The 14,455-nt window shown below is 39.5% G+C and overlaps 1 protein-coding gene across 2 annotated transcripts in view; it reads right to left on the bottom strand.

The window, feature by feature from the left end:
* LOC126981080 (bifunctional peptidase and arginyl-hydroxylase JMJD5-like) overlaps nt 1–14,455 on the bottom strand; it is a 60,199-nt gene that overhangs the window by 32,370 nt on the left and 13,374 nt on the right. The gene's annotated exons all lie outside the window — the stretch shown is intronic.

Consider the following 14,455-nt stretch of genomic DNA (forward strand, 5'->3'; position numbering starts at 1 on the left):
CTGACGGCGTGGGCTGCCTTGAACACACGCCTTTTTGAAATGTGAGTTTTAATAAAAAAAAAGATCAAACTACTTTTGCGTAACTAATATCTATAACCCACATAATTTGCTGATATTGGGGCACTTAAATAAGCATGACTCGGGTGTAAACCATCCAACACCTCACCCAAAACGGAGGCTTTAAAATAAAGCTATATATATATATATATATATATATATATATATATATATATATATATATATATATATATATTATATGTTTGCAATGCTAACTGTTATATTTAAATACATATAGATTTCAAGTATATAAAGGTCGCTTACAACAACAACAACGACGACGACAACAACAACAAGAAAGCGAGCGAGCGAGAGCACACACACACACACACACACACACACACACACACACACACACACACACACGCACACAACAACAACGACGACGACAACAACAACAAGAAAGCGAGCGAGCGAGAGAGCGCCCACACACACACACACACACACACACACACGTGAATACCATCTAGTTATCAATAAGTTATTGGAATCGAAGAGACCAGGCAACAGCTTGCGAGCAGCAAAGAAATCTTTTTTTTTCCTAATTGTGGATTTTATACAGAAGGAAAATTTATTGGGAGGGTGAGATGTGACCCAAAAATTACTGCCTTGGCTAAAAAAAAAAAAAGGCTTGTTGTTCTGCGACATGTTAAGCATCAGCAACTGGAATTTAACCGATTTATAATACTGGATAGGGAGTAGGGTCACGGGACCAATGTTTGGGACTTAATGGAGTCACATGCAGGGTTCAGGGTGGCTGCATAGGGTGATGAGTCCGCAAGGGCGCTTATGTTTGCAAAACGGAGTGCAGCGAGTACGTTGGCGGCAAAATGCTTGCCAGCATTGTGAACCCGGAAATGTCGAGTACCCCAAAGTTTTAAGTTTGAAATGAACAGTATGGGTCGTCAGCACTTAGAAATTGCCGGATGCTAACTTTCACATGTTGGGCAATTAGCACAACTAGCAAAATTAGCCTTAATTAGCATAATCGCCTGTGACCATATTTCAACGACTAGTAGGCCAATTTTGAAGAAGTTTCAGTTAATTTAGAAGTCTTAGAGGATTCTGAATTGACTGGATGGACAGATGACTTATATATTTTAAATGATTGAAATAATTTCAACTCGGCTTTAAACTGCACTATACTTATGAACACACTAATCAAAACATAAGTATTTGAAATCATTGAAAATAAAATCATTTATTCACAAATTAAAACACAAGTATACCCAAAATTATCAGAGCTGAAAAATAGGTAGGCTACATCAACAAAGAGCGTCTTGCACTTCTAATACTCTGCACTGTTATAAAGTATAATCTCATCATAAAACTCATCCTCATCGTTTTCGTCTTCTTCTCGTGACTCAGCATTGTTGTCATATTGTTCTTGCTGTGAGTGTGTGAGTGAATTGCAACATGTACTATTATAGCCTTTGCAGAAGCAGTAGCTGGTACAGGCAGGCCTGCAGCTACGCAGCTGCACTTCGCTGTTAAACAGGCTTTGACCGAGCTTTGCAGCGACAGCTGATCATTTCCAACACGGCAGAAGGAGCAACGGGGTTTGCATCGAGGATGGGCATGATGACTTCCTCTCCCTCCTTCTCGCCTTTATTCTTGCTCCATCCAAACTCTGTGATGTCCACGGCTGGTGGGTTAGGGCAGTTTGCTGCTTTCCAAAGCAGCACCTGTAGATGGGCACGCCGTTCATGGAGGAAAGCGTTGCGCTATGTAGGAGGCAGTGTCTTCAGTGCTGGGGGGGTTTTGCGCTTTCGGTAGATGTCATCGTTGAGAGATGCCGACTCCCTTTGGTTGTAGAGAGCCAAGAAGAACCTACTCACGGCCTCTGTAATCTGTAAATCAGTAGCTCCCTGCTCTCCGATGAAGTGAAGCAGGTCGCCAGGTACTTCGATCCCTCATGGCCTTGATTGCGGACACCTTCCCTTTCCCGGCAGGATAGGAGGTAGTGTCGCATCCAGAGAGAGTGTGCATAGCCAGGATGGATGCTCACCGAGATTCTCTACTGTCGAATTGATATTGAGAATAGTGCCATCCCATCTCTCCATCTGCAGGTGACATGTGATGCCCACCTTTCAGCACCAATAGACCATGAGGACGAAAACATCAGTGTCGTCGCTGAGAATGCGGACAGTTGTGGCTCCATGACTGGCTGCATCCAACATGTATGAGATGAGGGAGACGTCTGCCTCGTCATGAGTGACAACAGTGTCTGCTTTGTTGACCATCTTGATGTGATCTCCTATGCTGTGTGTGCACAGGAGCTCACCCAGTCTCCGTTTGTTTGTCTTGTTCTTCATCACTTTGTCGCGGCTAGGTAGAGGGGTTGTCAGTGAGAGTTGGTACTCTGTTGAGCTCTCCCCAGCTCTTCTCTGCCTCTCGTGGTCTTTGGCAGAGACTTGCTCATACCGATTGTGCTGAAAATAACTATAGTTCCTTTATATTAGTGGTCCTTATGAACTTTGTTTACTTTTGGGGTCCCTACCGTCCCTTCCTTACTTGTCACGCAGAACAGCCAAGGACTCATCGACTGAGGGTAGGTTGCTTTGTCTCCTTATATATGGTGTCTTAGGTTGTCCGTTTGTACGTTATTTGTTTAGTGTATGTTTCTTGCTTATCTTGTCAATACATAAGAAGTGTGATGTACGTACCTTCTTGGTTAATACATAGTGTTTATGTTTGTGTCCGTGTCCAACTATGTGTGTTTTGTTTGTTGCAGTGTACATCTACAGTGGAACTGTTTGAACAATAAAACCATCTGCAGTGGAACTGTTTGAACAATAAAACCATCTGCAGTGGAACTGTTTGAACAATAAAACCATCTGTAGTGGAACTGTTTGAACAATAAAACCATCTGCAGTGGAACTGTTTGAACAATAAAACCATCTGCAGTGGAACTGTTTGAACAATAAAACCATCTGCAGTGGAACTGTTTGAACAATAAAACCATCTGCAGTGGAACTGTTTGAACAATAAAACCATCTGCAGTGGAACTGTTTGAACAATAAAACCATCTGTAGTGGAACTGTTTGAACAATAAAACCATCTGTAGTGGAACTGTTTGAACAATAAAACCATAGTTCTGTGTCTACTTGGTTTACATCACCGGTCAAAGATGACAAATGTTTCGGTGATGTAGTGATTAAGCCTGCGCCCCATGCTGGCTGCGAGGTCAGCCACAGTGCCTGACGATGGCCACACCACGTGGTAGATGGGCTGCGATGCATCAACGAGTACATGTGATGGGTGGGGACGGGGGTCAATGATTCAAAGACGCTGGACGATCACAGACTTGTTACCCTTCCTGAGGCATCCACACTCATCGGTGATGGATGCAGGGACCGGGCCGAGCTCGTACTCAAAAAGGGCAGAGAGCGTCATTTCTCTCTTGCTCCCCACCACCAGCAGCCGAGCAAACAGCGCCTCAAGGTCACATATGGTCTTCCCATTGACCTTTTTTTTTTTTTTTTTTTTTTTTTTTTTTCACCACCTTATTTGAGATGGGCGCATGAAACCTCTCAGGAAGTGATGAAGAGAACTGTTTGCTCATGTCCTGTCTGATCTTCAGTGCATCTTGCACATTCACCTTTTCATCTGCCACCTGACCATTTATGATATGGTGGAGAGTCGCGGTCTCTGTGGTGAGTGGGTGGGAGTTTTCCTGTAGCACTCAGAATTTTAGCCCAGTCCTCTGCATCCAACTCTTGCTGTCCTTTACCCTCTTGTAGTCTTCTTTGTGTCTGCTTGGCTTCAATGTTTTATCCGGTGCTTCAGCATCGTCGTAAATCCATGGTTTTTACAACCCTTTTTTCTCATTAAATATTAATCGCAGGAAATTCTTATAAGAGCACTCGCAGAAAGCATTTTTATATAAGTGTATTATGTCCAAATTTCATACAGATCCTTCAAATAGTTTGCCCAAACGAAGCATTCAAATGGAACAATAAAGCAAAACAGAAATTTCAGTGCGCCAAGCCTATGTTTGCGAGGGTGAATGCTAATTGTGCTAATTGCTCAACAAATCAAAGTTAGCATCCGGCAGTTTCTAAGTGCTGGGGACCCATACTGTACATTTCTTAATAACTTAAAACGTTGGGGTACTCGACATTTCCGGGTTCACACTATTCTCTATAGTCTGGCAAGTAGACTATTAGTCTACCAGACCGTTTGTTAATTTATATTTGACTTAAAAGTGTATAAATTTTCATCTAATGAGGGTTTAATGATAATTGGGGTCAACTATGAATTCCAGTCAGATTGACTCCATTGGGGAACAGAACAGAGATCATTCATACATAGAGGTTCTGGAGTCATCGACTGTGGCGTTTGTTGCAGCTGGTGTTTCATAGCATGTGTGGTAATAGCCCGGGATCATTTATTATGGATTACTTGTTCCCTACGTTATGTCAGCTTATCCACCCACTTATTTGGACTGCCTAGATAAAACACATTTCTCAATATGTTTCCTGCCTCTAATCGCATCCTGCACTCTATTATAACTCCTCCACACCCTTTCGTAATGGCCAAGATAAAAGCAAAATTTTCTCAACACATCCCATAAGTGTTTTCCATTTAGATTGACACCATTGGGGAAGAGAACAGAGAACATTCATATACAGAGGATCTGGAGTTATCGATTCGATAGGGGCATTGATGGCAGCGGTTATGTGTTTCATCACGTGTGTGATAACAGCCTGGATCATTTATCATGGATTACTGACTCCCTGCACTCAGTCATAGCCTATGTAAGCATATCTGTCCTGCCTAGATAAAAGCATATTTCTTAATTAATACACGCTCCATCTTAACTCCTACACCCCATCTTATAATGGCCAAGTTAAAAGCAGACTTTTCTTAGCACCTTCCCTGCCTCTTGTGTTTCCGGCGCTCCATCATAACCAGGGATGAAATACAGTCGTCCCTCAAATAGTACGGGGGTTAGGGACCCAGGACCCCCATACTATTCGAAAATCCGTATAAAATTGGTGCTCCCCATAGAAACACTCCCTGGGCTGCTTTTGAGATAGGGAATCAGGACTCTCGGAACATCCCGAGTGCTCTCAAATGGGTGACACAGCAGGATGAGTTGCCAACTCGGCACGTCCGCTGGCTCCCGGCTTTGAGAGGTTGAGCTCCTTCGAGCTGTGATGACGTCATCAGCCTAAATAAACACATATAAGTGTTTCCATTGCATTTCACCTCTGTGCCACCATAACCACTGGAGCTTCCTTTTCATCTTCTGTTGTAAGGAGTCCGTCAGCCACGACAGCTAGTAACGCATGTTAAACATCGCCAGGAAGATCAACGTATGACATTTTGCTGCAAGTGAGACGCCGTTACCATAGCAACAACGAGGCTTAGTAAAAGGACGGCCTATATCTCCACTCTTGCAGCACTCTTGGAGCACGGGCAGTTAATGCGGCAAGAATTTATTTTCACTATGATAGATACAGCGAACATTGCTCTCATTCACGTGATATGCTCTCCCTACCACAACGTAACTCTTCCCAAAACGTAACTTCTCCTAAATCTGAATTCTTCTGCAAGATGACACCTTTCTCGAATGCTTTGGAGTCCTTTCTGCAGGTGTTTTGGTGGAACAGTGTTGCCACTCACGCCATGGCTACTTGGTGTGACGAGCGGGAAATTTTAAAATCCTAAAAAAAATTGTTCCATGACAATCCGTATAAAACTGAAACCGTACTATTGGAAACCGTACTATTTGAGGGACAACTGTATTCATATTCGGTGTTCATATTCGAATGCCGTATATGGGTATATTTGTACTTGAATAATTATTGATAGAAATCAAAATATTCTCATTCATATTCGAATACTAGGGAAAAGTATTTGTATTCTGCGAATAATTGTTAATTTATATTTATATCTAACAAATACTTCAAAATTTATCATCAGAAATAGCTGCCGTTGTTACTTAAAACTCTAGCCTTCTGGGCGGACGTGTAATCTTCGTATACAGTACAGATTTATGAGCTCATTTTACTGTTGCATAATTTTAGAGCAGTGCTATACTCAGTTATGTCAAGACGGTATTTTTCAATGAAAAGTGCTCATGAATGTATCCATAAATACTTTCAAGAAGTATTTGTATTTGTATTCGAATCAAAACCATTTCAGTGTATTCAAATTCGTAATCGTATTCGCTGGAATTCGAAGTATTTGTATTCGAAAACACAACTCTTGTATTCACTTCATCCCTAAATTCGTAACCAATGAGTCTTAAAAGATTAAGGAGACGATGCAGCTTAATTGCAAAACTGAGGACAGGATTCATGATCTTCATTCAAAATAGATGGCAGCATTGGGACTCAACTACAAGGTGGCTAAACATGTTTAATTTCCTTGCACAAACATTGGACTTAACGGAGGCAGTGAGGTGACATTGGATTAATCAAAGGTCGCAGCTAGCCCGCTGGTCTCTTGGGCAACATGCCACCCAGGGATACCATGATTTCTGTCTTTGTGAAAAAAAAAAGAAACTCCAACTTTGGAATTCGTCTGGATTAATTCCCTAGAGATGTCAGGTGGTATGGGGTATATCCCTATGCCGGTATACCCCTACAAGCACCGATATCACAATAGCGTTCGTAACTTTTCTGGTAAGTTTTGATGTTTTAATTGATCTGCTAAATACTCCTGTCAGAAATCACTATAAAAGTTCCCTGAATTCTCCCTCCTTCCTTCCCAGAATTAATGATTTTCATGGAATGAAAAAGTAAATTAATAACATCAAAACTCACCAGAAATAAAACAAGCTCGTCCTCACAATCCAGTAATGTGATGTAAAAAAATCAGCAGTTAAACCATCACAAATCCATAAAGAAGGTGGATATATAGTGTTGAGTGAGATTTACAAAGAAAGATATTCAGACCACAGTATAAACTCTATATGGTCCATGCCAGGTGGCCTGTTCTTAAACCTAAGTGAAATTATATCAAATCTAATAGCCACCAAGTCATTTAATCATTTAGTAGTCTGAAACAGGAAGGCTCTATCAAGAAGTAATCTTTCCCCAACATTAGCTTCCTTGCCTAAATCATAAAGTTCTCCAGTACCAGCAAATAACATGAAATTGTGAGGGAAGAGGCAAGCTGGAGTAATTATACAGTACATGTGGGAAGGAACTAAACTGACACTCAAGACAAATACCTGCCCAGCACTCCACCACCCCCCATTTCACCCGTCACTGTCATGCCTGTACCTCAGGACATGGAAAAAAGTTAGCTGGTAGACATTCTTAGGTTAAGAGAAAAAATAAAATTCAAGAGAATACACACATTTATTTTTAAAAAATCTGGGCAACAATAATATGAACAATAGTGCACATGAAGCATTTGGTTCTCACCTAACACTGTACTCACACTCATAATTCATATGTAATGAAACAATATGGTATGTATGATTGTAATCTGCACTGGGCTACACTAGGTGGTGCAGATGTGTGTTTGCATGTATGTACTTTGATACTATTTACTCCAAAATACATGCTATGTGTCTTCATTGTGATCTTTGATGTTCCAAATATGCCATCACTTCTATTTGAACTATCCTGTAGTTTCTCATCATGTTCGGAAGGAAAGGATAGAATATTACTGTAATATTAGAATAGAAAGGGACAGGGGGTTAACCTACAATATATTGCTTACATCACAGTGGTTCATAGAATACATATGCCTACATATGAAACTACACCACAAGGAACATACGTATATGTAGACCATGAACTAAGTGGCTAATACACAGGTGAATACATGATACACGGGTGGTGCAGATAGACTTAGCACCTTCTGACACTGTGTGTGTGTGTGTGTGTGTGTGTGTGTGTGTGTGTGTGTGTGTGTGTGTGTGCACGCGTGTGTGTTTGCACGTGTGTGTGTGTGTGTAATTCACCACGGCCTGATCACGTGTTGGACTCGTAATCACCAACAGGTACCCTCCCGACATGAGCAAGTGCTCTTTATCGTCGATCTATGGGTATGGCCAGGATCTCACCCCCCCCATCCCCCTTGCTCAAGTGGGGACAGTAACCACTCCTAGTCAACGGAAAGAATCTGGCCTGAGTGGGCTCAAACCACCGCCCTGTCAGACCGTGAACCCTGGCAGCGCAGCGCTCTATCAGTTGCGCCATGGAGTGGTGTGTGTGTGTGTGTGTGTGTGTGTGTATTTACCTATTTGTAGTCTACCGGGCCCGAGCTAAGCTCTAATAGTCCCGTCTCCATATCTACATTCTTCCAGCCTTTCCTTCATTTCCTTTATTAAGTTTCTTCCTATGTCCTCTCAGTCCCTGCGTTCTCACAGTTAAGAAGAGATCATCTCTATCCACCTCGTCAAACTTATTTACCAACTTATACAGTGTGATCAGATCTCCTCTCTCCCTTCTTTGTTCCAGTGTCATCAAGTCCATCTCCTTCAATCTGTCTTCATACGTCATATTCAAGAGTTCTGGGACCATTTTAGTTGCAATTCTCTGTATCCTTTCTAACTTTTTGATATCCTTCTTTTTGTAAGGCGACCATACAACTGCAGCATATTCAAGCTTTGGTCTTATCATCGATGTTATTATTTTCTTCATCATTTCTTTGTCCATAAAATGGAATATGTGTGTGTGTGTGTGTGTGTGTGTGTGTATGATCACGAGCTGGACTTCTCATCGCCAGCACGCACCCTCCTGATTATAGCAAGCTCATTATAGTCTATCTGTGGGTACTGGTAGAACCTTCACACCACACCCCATCCCCCTTCTTCAAAAGGGGACAGCAACCATTCCTTATTAGCAGAAAAATCTCGACCTGAGCGGGGCTCAAATCTCAGCCTGGCAGGCTGGAGCCTTAATCCATTGAAATATCGGAGCAGTGTGTGTGTGTGTCTGTGTGTGTGTGTGTAATTCACCACGGCCTGATCACGTGTTGGTACCCTCCCGACATGACCAAATGCTCTTTATCGTCGATCGATGGGTACTGCCAGGACCTCACACACCCCATCCCCCTTGCTCAAGGGGGGGACAGTAACCACTCCAAGTCAATGGAAAGAATCCGGACTGAGCGGGCTCGAACCGCTGCCCTGTTAGACCGTGAAGCCTGGCAGCGCACTAACCAGTTGTGCCACGAGGTGTGTGTGTGTGTGTGTGTGTGTGTGTGTGTGTGTGTGTGTGTCCAAGAGTTGGTCCACTGTCACCTGAGAAGACATTGATAATAATTTCAAAAGAATAATATATCAACTTGGTACTGTAAAAACAAACCTCTCTCCAGCTTAATAAGGCATGGATTTCCTCCTTTTTTTTTTAATAAAACCATAGCACAGCCAATTGTTTTTTCTCTTCATCCCCTCCCTTACTAAGTAACTAAATGAGTACTGTCTACTCTGTGTCTGTGTATCTCAGTATTGGAGTGACTTCTTATTGGTTGAGTCTACTGGCCTCTCATATCCCTCCCAGCCTAATTTACTAACCATAAAAATGAGAATTCTGAAACAGTTAAATGCCAAGGAAAAGAAAGCACCATAAAGGCAACCTGTCATATTTTCCCTCTCACATCAGTGACTTTTACATTACTTGTTAAATGCTGCAAATCAGAGATAAAAAAATGCCCCAAAACCTCCAAGTTATGCAACAATTCATAAAAGTTTCTTAAGTGGTTCAATTGTACAGTATTGAAAAAACATAACAAGAGAAATTATTTCCTAACAAAATCAATCATTACAGGCTCTCTCTCTCTCTCTCTCTCTCTCTCTCTCTCACAAATAATTATAAAATACTGACATGGGTCACTCCAAAATGATCAATGCTCAGTACCAACTTTCACTTGAGACACCAAGTATCTTTTCGTATTTTAAGTAAACATCAACACTCCTTCACATTCACAAAATATGTATGATACTTGAAAAGGTTTCCCTGCTGCCATTCTGACCATGCACTTTCTTACCACTTCTAAGGACCAGAATCCAAACGTTCCTATAACTAAAATCATGTCACTGATGTTATTAACAGTAAAACAAGTCCATGCAAGACTTGTCCTGTTTCTGTACAAACATAAAGGCAGATGACAAGTACACATACTAAAAATAAACTAAAAATGGACAAACAATACTTTAAAAGGTGTACTGCATTTTAACTGAACTTCATAAAATAAGATGCATATATAATAAAAATATATATTTAAATCACAATATTTCTATTAAAATCATACTAATCGAGACAAAATATCTTAATGATCACATTCAAGTCAATTATGAGATTCTGTATTGAAGAAGTTCTAATCATTTCTAAGATCACTGGAAAAACGTCTCCAAACAAGCAAAATAATGAGCCCCCAAACATACCACAATAGGTATTACATTACCTTGGTGATTTTCACAAAATATAAGAAAATGTTACTCTTAAGCCAGAGCATGTAGACAAAAGCTGTGACTGTGAACTATTCACGCTCCAGTGCATCTCAAGTTCCATGGCTAATACATTTTTCCTGGGTTCTAGTTGCATACTTTGAACTATGACAAGGCTACAAATTTTATGTCCAATTTTTTTTACAAAACTTGAGAAATGTTGTCAACCTATTTCCCATATTTGAACACATGTACTCTAACCATTCTCACAGGTATGTACTCATTATATGTCCTTGGCCTAACATAACTCAGTTCATATACAAAATATGAGACTCTAGGAAAGTTGTAGACTGAGTGATTGGCTGCATCAGTGTTTAAGGTATAAAATCTTTCTGTGCTGTAATGTTTGATATCCAATGTTAAAAAATCTGAAATTCCTTAGACAAATCGATCAGTCTTCTAGAACCTATGCTAATATAAATCTAATAGTTACCATTAGTTTATCAGATGTTTCAAATCACACAAAAAGGCCCTCTGTTCCAGTGACTATATGCCCATGAGTAAACTCACAACAAAGCCCATACCCAACACAAATTTCTACCAAATTAACCTTCAGCAAAATGTAAAGTGATGGTTAAGGAAAACTGATATAATGACGAGACCCTTTAATGAGATACCTATGAATTAAACTATTGGCCCTGTGTGACATTCTTGCCCTATCATTCAATGCTCAGTGAAAAAGAATTCAATTACTTATTTCAAATATATTTCTTATTTCATAAACAATACTAACTGGTGATACTGATAAATTTTCACACATGGAAATATGAATCTAGCACTTTCTTAAAATACTTCCACTCGAACATTAAACAAAACCTACATTAGATATCCTGAGTGTGCACCAGTACAGTGCACTATTTGTGTATCATCCCACCCAATGGCCTCCTCTGCACTCCCTTATGGACTAGCTGTATACTTTGAGTTCATAGTTTTATCACTAGTTCAATGAAAGCCACGATGAAAACAAAGTATGTAATTTTCTGCTTTACAAACTTATTTTTTATTTTTACTGAATTAGACTTAGTAAATTATCAATTATAGTCAGAGAAATTTTAATTCAACTGAATTAATCCCTTGATTTGATTAATCTGTAGCCCAATTTTTCTAAACTTTAAATGGCTGATATTTATAATCATTCAATCTAACCAATCTCTAAATATATGACTTCATTATTATATCCATCAACATGAAAAATTTCTAGTGTCCATAAATAGTTTGTTTTTTACATTTCTGTGCATGACATGCTAATTCCACATTACTGGGTAAGTATTTGCAAATAAATGTTAACTGTTTTTGTTTTCATGTACCATAGTGTAGAAATGCAAAAAAAAATTGATGATCAAATTACAACCAAAGAATCACAGCTGTGCATACTTATTTTCGAATGTGTGTTTTCCACGATTAATAACTGCAATTACCTGCTGCACTAAAAGGAGACACAAACAAGAAAAAGCTGTAAATCCAGCATTAGTCTTTCCACTAGTGTGAACAAAACATTTCCAGTCTTAACACGGTAGTAGCGGGGATTACGTTTCTTAATGGTCCCTCTAAGCGAGAAAAATGAGAAAAAAAATCATCACTCACACAAACCATTTCATAATATATATCAAAGCATTTGTGATCAATTTATGTATCATCTATTTTGGGGGGTTTAAATCATGGCACAAACTTGGCCCATCGCTGCTACCGGGTTAAAGCAGCACTTCTAGGGTAAAGTAGGGTAAGGTAAAGTTGTGGGCATACGTTAAGCTGCATATGGCCTCAGTGCTCATCACTCTCTCACTGGTCCTTGAGCCAGTGATGGGTACAGAAAAAGTGCTACCCTAGAACATAGGGCCAGTGTGACATCTGGGTTGCCACATTTCCCACATTACATTTCCCAGGTTTTCCAGGTACATATTTTTTGACCAGCTTGAACGGGAGAACCAACAAATGGGTGAGCTGGGAGCAGACTGCCCCAGGCTGGGACCGAACCCATGCCTGCAGATTCGTCGTTAGGCATGTTAACCTCTACACCACTGAGAAGCATAGGATGCTGAAGGTGTTTTTTGGAGATGTTAGGAATAAGCCAAGTATAAAGCAATGTTGGACAATGAATCTTCCTGCTTAAGGGAAGAATGACTTTCTGAAGCATAGAGCCAATTTTTTTATTGTTTTTACACACTAATGAAATCAGACTTCATTTTCTTTTCACTTCATGGTATTGTAGCAAATGTTGGTGCTGAGCAACTAGACATGACTCAGGGTTTGCTGGGCTGCTTTTACTTAAGTTCAGTGGTGCTGAAGTCAGAAAAAAGTTGATTTACAGTCTTAAGGATTTGAAAAAAAATATTGTAATAATGTAAAGTTACACTTCCCAGAAATAAAGTCATCCTATGGAGGTGGGCGGTTCCTGTCTTCCAGTTCCGAGTAAATAATACACGAGGAATAATCAGAGGAACAGTGCAACTACCTTTCAGCTACGAGCACTAAAACTAAAATGAAAAGAAATGACTAAAGCATAAGTCATGAGTTTATTTATGGGGTTTGACCTTTGCTTTCCTTTAGTATACAGTGCAAGACACTTTAAATTTCATCAGATGTTTGGACCCAATTTCTTTAGCACATACTACTTTCCAAAAGGGATCCAAATGGAAACCATGTTTCTTTTTAAGAGATTAAAAGAAAAAGAAAAAGAACATAGATAAGACTGGAGCTGCATGAAAGAATTACATAAAATGCTGTTCATGTAAGGAATAGCTTATTGAAGCTGAGAATTTTCAAGTGTTTACAAAATCAATCATGAAAGCAAAGGAACCAAACCAGCAACATGTATTTGGAGAATGCCCTCCAGTCTCAGCATGCTTCTTTAAAATATTAGTCAAAACTGTAAACTTCCTTGAGTGGGAAAATTCAATGAACACAGTAAAATGACTTACATTATTACACAAGAAATTTTCTTCATAATCAATCAATGACCAAGTGTTGATTGGTTAAACAGTTGGCCTTGCTATTAAAAAAAACTGTGCTTTGGTTATGCAGTCATGCCTGTCAAATCTTGTTTTGTATCAAAAGAACACTTGCTGAAAAAATTTGAACAGCAAATTTTGATTAAGGACAATACTACCAAGGTAAATGATTTGCTACAACTGAATGTGAATTTTTAGTATAAATACCATTAAGATACTCAAAAAGATTACAAATGGTTCATTAGTGTTTACATGAACAGAAAAGATAAAATGGCATATTGACCATAATTTGTTAAGTGTACATTGTACCCATGATCATATCTTTCATTAAGTTTCCTTTCTGGCTGATATGCTACAGCTCTAGACTATCATCAATGTTATTTCAAACCTATATTGGTGCAGTTTCACAGGTAAAATTTCTAATTTTAATCACGTAAAATTTTATCGTTCATATTATTTTTGACCGCACTGGCAATATTGGCACAACTTTTCATGAGTGTTTATGCTAGTAATTTTTTTTTTTTTTTTTACTATATGGGTGCATAGCATTATTTCAGTTGTTTCAAAACTTGCGTTATGAGAAGTGACATTTGTATTGTATCCTGTAATACCAATGCCATTTGATTTTGTCTTATTATAGCAGTTTTGGAACACTATCCACCAGGGTTGGATTAAGAGTTGTGGGGGGCCCTGAGGCCAAGTATTTTGTTGAAGGACCTACTGTATTTGCCAGCAAACAGGCCTTTTTTTTTACGAAAAAATAGAAAAAATCATCCTGGATCTTAATACGTATTACAGAACGGAGACTGAGCACCTAAGGCACGAGGTGCTTAACTAGGGAGTGGAATGAGCAGTAGTAGTACACTAAGCTCTCAAACTGTAACTAGCAATGCTCAGTACCTATAGAGAGCAATACAGGGATTGCTACATTTAATTCAAGCTACATGTTGTAGACTAAACCAAAGAACATGGTAGTAAGGTAGCAGTAGTATTTGATCCTAGTAGATACTGTATTTGCCTGAACTAAATAATA

Source organism: Eriocheir sinensis, chromosome 46 (genome assembly GCF_024679095.1).
Source record: "Eriocheir sinensis breed Jianghai 21 chromosome 46, ASM2467909v1, whole genome shotgun sequence".
Lineage (NCBI taxonomy): Eukaryota > Metazoa > Arthropoda > Malacostraca > Decapoda > Varunidae > Eriocheir > Eriocheir sinensis.